Source organism: Myotis davidii, unplaced genomic scaffold, assembly GCF_000327345.1.
Source record: "Myotis davidii unplaced genomic scaffold, ASM32734v1 scaffold32, whole genome shotgun sequence".
NCBI classification, from domain to species: domain Eukaryota; kingdom Metazoa; phylum Chordata; class Mammalia; order Chiroptera; family Vespertilionidae; genus Myotis; species Myotis davidii.
The window spans coordinates 1110842-1117676 of record NW_006286587.1 but is presented as its reverse complement, the minus strand read 5'-3'; positions in this window follow the sequence as shown (position 1 = coordinate 1117676).

Below are 6835 nucleotides of genomic sequence, written 5' to 3'. Positions count from 1 at the left end.
GTTGCTTTTTAAACTATATATATTTTTATTGATTTCAGAGAGGAAGGGAGAGGTAGAGAGAGATAGAAACATCAATGATGAGAATCATTGATTGGCTGCCTCTTGCACACCCCCTACCGGGCATGTGCCCTTGACCAGACTCAAACCTGGGACCATTCAGTCCACAGACTGACTCTCTATCCACTGAGCCAAACCAGCTGGGGAGGTCTGGGTATTTTTCTTTCCTCGCTGCAGTTACACAGGTCACAAGGCTCCTTGACAAATTCTAGGAGGAAGATTTACAGTGAACTATATAAGGTGATTCCTGGGTTCTTCCTTCATCTGGTGGTCTGATTACTGAGTAAAGAACTAGGGTTTATATTGTGGTGGATCAGGGTAGGCCCCAGTTCACTACAGATAGAGTAGTTTTGGACAATAGCACAGGTGGGGCCTTAGTGGGCTTCCTGACCATTTCTGTCCTGGGAAACCCATAACCAATTAGCACCCTCTGTGGAGCAAACCATTCTTAATAGCACAGCATATATACTCAACACAGGGCTCAGCCCACATGTACAACGAACTCTGACAAATCAACTTAAAAAAGACAGGCAAGCCAGGGGAAAGCCACCAGAGAAGCTATGCAATTGTCCAATAAAAACAAAAGGTGCTTATCCCATTAGTAATAGAGAAACTAAAATTAAAACCATCATGAAATATACACTCACTGGAACAGCTAAAATTAAAAGGCCGGCTTTACCAAGTGAATACAGAACAGTGGGAACCTCCATACCCCACTGGAGGGGTACAGATGGCACAGCTACCTGGGAAAGCTGTTTGGTAGCGTTACTAAAGCTGGGCACATGTGCACCGTGTGATCCAGCAATTCCACTCCCGAAATGCGTGCACATGAGCATCGAAAGACATGCCCAAGGACGCTGGTCACAGTGGCACTCTGTGTCATAGTCCAAAACTGGAAGCAGCCCAGATGTCCACCGACAGTAAAATAAAATCAATTTATTCAATAGAATTAGCAGTCCCTCCTTCTCTGTGGTTTTGTTTTCTGTGGTTTCAGTTACCCGTAGTCATCCACAGTTTGAAATTATTAAATGGAAAATTCCAGAAATAAAAAATTCCTAAGTTTTAAATTGTGTGCTGTTCTGAGCACGATGACGAAATCTCAAGCCAACCTGCCCTGTTCTTTCCAGAACGTGCATATCCCTTTGCCCAGCATGTCCATGCTGCACGATCTGCCCACTGTTAGTGATAGGAGCCGGCTGGTCACCAGATCGATGGTCTGTCGTGGTATCACAGGGCTGTGTTCAGGGAACCCCTGTTTTACTTGATCATGGCCCCAAAGCACAAGAGTAGTGACGCTGGCAATTTGGATATGCCGAAGAGAAGCCATAAAGTGCTTCTTTCAAGCGAAAAGGTGTGTATGTATACGAAGAAAACATAGTAGATATAGGGTTCGGTACCATCTGTGGTTTCAGGCATCCACTAGGGCAGTGGTTCTCAACCTTCCTAATGCCGCGACCCTTTAATACAATTCCCCATGTTGTGGTGACCCCCCAGTTTCATTGTTACAAATTGAACATAATTAAAGCCTAGTGATTAATCACAAAAACAATATGTAATTATATATGTGTTTTCCGATGGTCTTAGGCGACCCCTGTGAAAGGGTCGTTTGACCCCCCCAAAGGGGTCGCAACCCACAGGTTGAGAACCGACGCACTAGGGGTCTTACAATATATTCCAGGATAAGGGGGGAGGAGGGGAATCTAGTCAAATTTACTAATGTTACATTTTACATTTTGAAGGGCCTGTTACTGTATTGAGGAGGCTCCATCTGCTGGAGTTAAGGGGAACTGCAGGGCAGATCTTGGCCCCCAGCAATTCATTCCCAATTAGGCTGTATTTGGCGCATAATCGTTAGACCCTGGTATGAGTTTGAGGCCATTCTCTAGTTTCATTAAAATTATTATTATTAATAATAATAATAAATAATAATAATGGCCGCATTTAACATGTATTGAACACTTATTATCTCAAAGGCACTTAATTCAACTTTACATAAATGTTTCACTTAATAGCTACAACAGTCTTATAGGTTGATACCAGTATGTTATTCATTTTATTTATTTTACTTTGGAGAAAACTGAGGCACACACAGACTAAGGAATATTTCCAAGGACACTCAAGAAGTAAGAGGGGAGTGTACTGTTGGTGGGAATGCAGACTGGTGCAGCCACAATGGAAAACAGTATGGAAGTTCCTAAAAAATTAAAAATGGGATTGATTTATGACCCAACAATTCCACCTCTAGGTATATATCTGAAGAAACAAAAAAACCCCATTAATTCGAAAGATATATGCACTCCTAAGTTTATTGTGTTATTTACAATACCCAAGAAATGGAAGCAGGCCAAATGCCCACCAATAGCAGAGTAGATAAAAAAGTTGTGGTGTATATATACAATGAAATATTATCTGGCCATAAAAAAAGAATAAAATGTTACAATTTGGGACAACATGGATGAACCTAGGAGGTATTATGCTAAGTAAAATAAGCCAGACAGAGAAAGACAAATACCATATGTGGAATCAAAAGAGCAAGATGAACAAACAAACAAAAGAGAAGCAGACTCACAGATACAGAGAAAACACTGATGGCTGCCAGAGGTGAAGGGATTAAGAACTACTAATTGGTAGTCACAGAATAGTCCCGGGGATGAGGGCAGCATAGGCCACATAGCGATCATATTGTAATACCTATGCACGGTGCCAGGTGGGTGCTTGAAATACCGGGGGGACCATTGCGTAAAGTATGACTGTCTAACCACTATGCAGCACATATAAAACTATTAAAAAATAGTATTGAATGTAACCTGTCATTAAAAAGAAAGAAAGAAAAAGGAACAGAGCACAAGGCTCTGTCTAGGCTCCATCCTTCAGGACTGGGCTCAGCTCTTAGGGACTGGGTTTGCCTCTGAGGGTCTTGGCTCTGCACGGGCTCTGGGTCTGGGCTCAACTCTCCCGGGCTAGGTTTGGCTATTTGGTGCCAGGGTATCTGCTGGGGACTAGCTTCCCCTTTTCAGGCCTCGACTTGACTCCCTGGGGCTATCCTAGGCTCTTCGGGGCTAAGCTGCAACCTTTTGGATGGACTCAGCTGTGCGGGGCTAGGCTCCTCCCTATGGGACTTGGCTCCGCCCTCGGCTGGGGTCTTTGAGGGTAGGCTCTGCTCTTAGGACTAGGGTCATCCCTTCAGGACTAGCTGCAGCTCGTAGGGCTAGGTTCGGCCCTTACTGGCTAGACTCGGCTCTTTGGGGTTCCCTCAGCTCTTTGGGGTTAGCTCCGCTTCTGGGGGTACGCTCGGCTGTTCTGGGCGAGGCGCATCTCTGAAGAGAGGAGCTTAGCCCAGAAGAATGGAGCCTATCTCTCTACAGGTATAAGTAAGCAACTGAAGGAAAGCATTCCTTAACAGAGCAGAGGGCTCTGAGGACCTGGGCTCCGCCCTTCAGGGCTGGGCTGGCCCCTTAGGGACTTGGTTCCCTCTAAGGAGCTTGGCTCTCCCTTTGGGTCTGGGCTCAACTCTTCTGGGTTAGGTTGGGTTATTCTGGGCTAGGGTCATCCACTGGGGACTAGCTTTCCCTCTTTAAAAAAAGGAAAGAGGGGCCCTGACCGGTTTGGCTCAGTGGATAGAGCGTTGGCCTGCGGACTGAAGGGTCCCAGGTTCGATTCCGGTCAAGGGCATGTACCTTGGTTGTGGGCACATCCCCAGCGGGGGGTGTGCAGGAGGCAGCTGGTCGATGCTTCTCTCTCATCGATGTTTCTAGCTCTCTATCCCTCTCCCCTCCTCTCTGTGGAAAAATTAATAAAATATATTATAAAAAAAAAAGGAAAGAGGAGAAATTGAGATTCAAACCCAGGCAGATGGTACCAGGCTCCTAATCACTATCCAAAGTGCTTTCTCTATGTTCAGTTTATTCCTATGGATTTCTGGAGTGAAGCAGTGAGTAGGGCAATCATGCAAACACAACCATCTCTTTTGGAGATTTCTTTACAAGGTCATGTGTTATTTCTATAACTAGAGGCCCGGTGCACGAAATTTGTGCACTGGGGTGGGGGGTTGTCTCTCTGCCCAGCCGGTGCCCTCTCAGGAGCCCTCAGGGAATGTGCGACTTACAGCTTAGGCCCGGTCCTTGAACTGGCAGTCAGACACCCTTAGCGCTGCCACAGAGGTGGGAGAGGCTCCTGCCACCGCCACTGTGCTTGCCAGCCATGAGCCTGGTCTGGCTGCCATTTGGTCGATTTGCATATCAGCCTTTTATTATCTACTAGAGGCCCGGTGCATGAAAATTCATGCCCTGGGGGAGCGGGGGATCCCTCAGCCCGGCCTGCCCCCTTTCACAGTCTGGGAGCCCTCAGGGGATATCCTACTGACTAAGCCGCAGCCTGGCCTCCCTCTGTGGGAGGTGACCAGGCCGATCAGGGGAAAGCGCCACCCCCATCACCCTGCTGCTGCTGCCACTGCTGGCCACTGCGGCTGCCGGCCCTCCTCAGCCCTCGCAGCTGCCACGGCTTTGTCTGGAAGGACATCCTGAAGACACCCGATCTAATTAGCATATTACCCTTTTGTTAGTATAGATAATAATAAGAGCATAATATGCTAATTAGACCAGATGTCCTTCTGGATGAAGCCTCAGTGGCGGTGGGGGCTGAGGCAGAGGTGACCACCGCAGCAGCAGGGGCCCAGCCCCTTGCACGAAGTTCGTGCATCGGGTCTCTAGTATAGGATAGACTCACAAAAGGTCCCAGGAAGCCATGAGGGATATCTGTCAGCTCCAGTCACTCCCAAATCGGTTTCTCCCACCAAGAGAAGTTAGTATACTTGCAAAGAGCATCCAAAAACAAACAAACACAAACTTAAGTTTCACCAGGTCAGGAAGTAACTGAAATCCTGGAAATTTGTTATTTAATTTTTTTTCTTGGGTTCTGAATGTCACAATAGCAATAAAATCTTCAGAGGAAAAGACCATGTGTCTTGCTCTAGCCAGTTTGGTTCAGTGGATAAGAGCGTCAGCCCACGGTCCGAAGGGTTCTGGGTTCGATTCTGACCAAGGGCATGTACCTCTGTTCACTCTCTCTAAAAATCAATGGAAAAATATCCTTGAGTGAAGATTAACAACAACAAAAAAACCAAGTGTCTCACACAAGGAAATGGCAATCCTGACAAATGATGATAAAAGGGGATGTAGACCAACTTACAAACTGACTTTTGCCAAATGTTATCTTGGAGATATTTTACATAAAACCTTACTTTACAAATATAATTTGTCTATTATGAAAACTTGGAATTAAACTATATTTATTTTTAGACAAAATTACATTTAAAAGTATCAGAATGGCCCTGGCTGGTTTGGCTCAGAGGATAGAGCATTGGCCTACAGACTGAAGGGTCCTGGGTTGATTCTGGTCAAGGGCACATGCCTCCACTGCATGCTTGATCCCTAGATCCCCAGTTCTGGTTGGGGCTTGGGTAGGAGGCAACCAATCAATTTGTTTCTCTCATATCAATGTTTCTCTCTCTCTGTCTCTTACCCTCCCTTCCAATCTCTCCAAAAATCAATGGAAAAATATCCTCAGGTGAGGATTAACAACAAAAAATGTTTTAAAAAGCCCTAACCGGTTTGGCTGAGTGGATAGAGCCTCGGCCTGCAGACTGAAGGGTCCCAGGTTCGATTCCGGTCAAGGGCATGTACCTTGGTTGCAGGCACATCCCCAGTAGGGGGTGTGCAGGAGGCGGCTGATTCATTGATGTTTCTCTCACATCGATCTTTCTAACTCTCTATCCCTCTCCCTTCCTCTCTGTAATAAATCAATAACATATATATTTTTTAAATGTTTTTTTTAAAAAATATATTTTATTGATTTTTTACAGAGAGGAAGGGAGAGGAATAGAGAGTTAGAAACATGGATGAGAGAGAAACATCGATCAGCTGCCTCCTGCACATCTCCCACCGGGAATGTGCCCGCAACCCAGGTACATGCCCTTCACCGGAATCGAACCCGGGACCCTTCAGTCCGCAGGCTGACGCTCTATCCACAGAGCCAAACCGGTTTCGGCTATTTTTTAAATGTTAAAAAAATAAGTATTTTTAAGTAAAAAATATAAGAATATTTTTCAAATTAAAAGACATGCTAGTGACTTGCTATGTTTGTAGTTAAAGATAACTTTTGTAGATTTTCAGAAAGTATAAATCCCGAGTTGTCAAAATATATTAGTCTCAAATTTCATTTCACCTTATTCTAAAAGTCCCCATAAAACAATTCTATCCCACTCTAAATACTGTAAATTGTGAGAACCAGTGCCTCTAAAAAATCCATTTATACGGTTGTTCATCCAAAGCCTACAGTTCCACAGGAGGCTGGAGGCCTGGACACTGGGATCCCCAGACTTCCTGGCCACCTGGCTTCTATTATGGCAACACCCTCGGAGTCATTGGCAAAAGATTTGTTGTTGAGGCCAGAGGAAGGGCGAACCCTCGGATCCCTCTGCTTCTGAGGTCTGAGGAGTTCTGGCAGCGGCAGCGGCAGTGGAAGATGAGTATGGCTCGGGGTTCCAGCCAGGGCCATGGGGTTCCTTCCAACAACAGCAGCAGGTCAGCCAGCACCTTGTGGGCTCTGGCACTGACAGCAAAGGTGTGTGAGCCATGGTTGACATTTATACCTCAGTTACAAATTTCCCAGACACAAACTCCCACTCTCAGACCATCTCTCTCCCTCAGTGGCTAGTATTTAAAAGGGAAAATAAAACTGTGAAATGGGAGAGATTAACCGGGGGAACTTATATGCATTG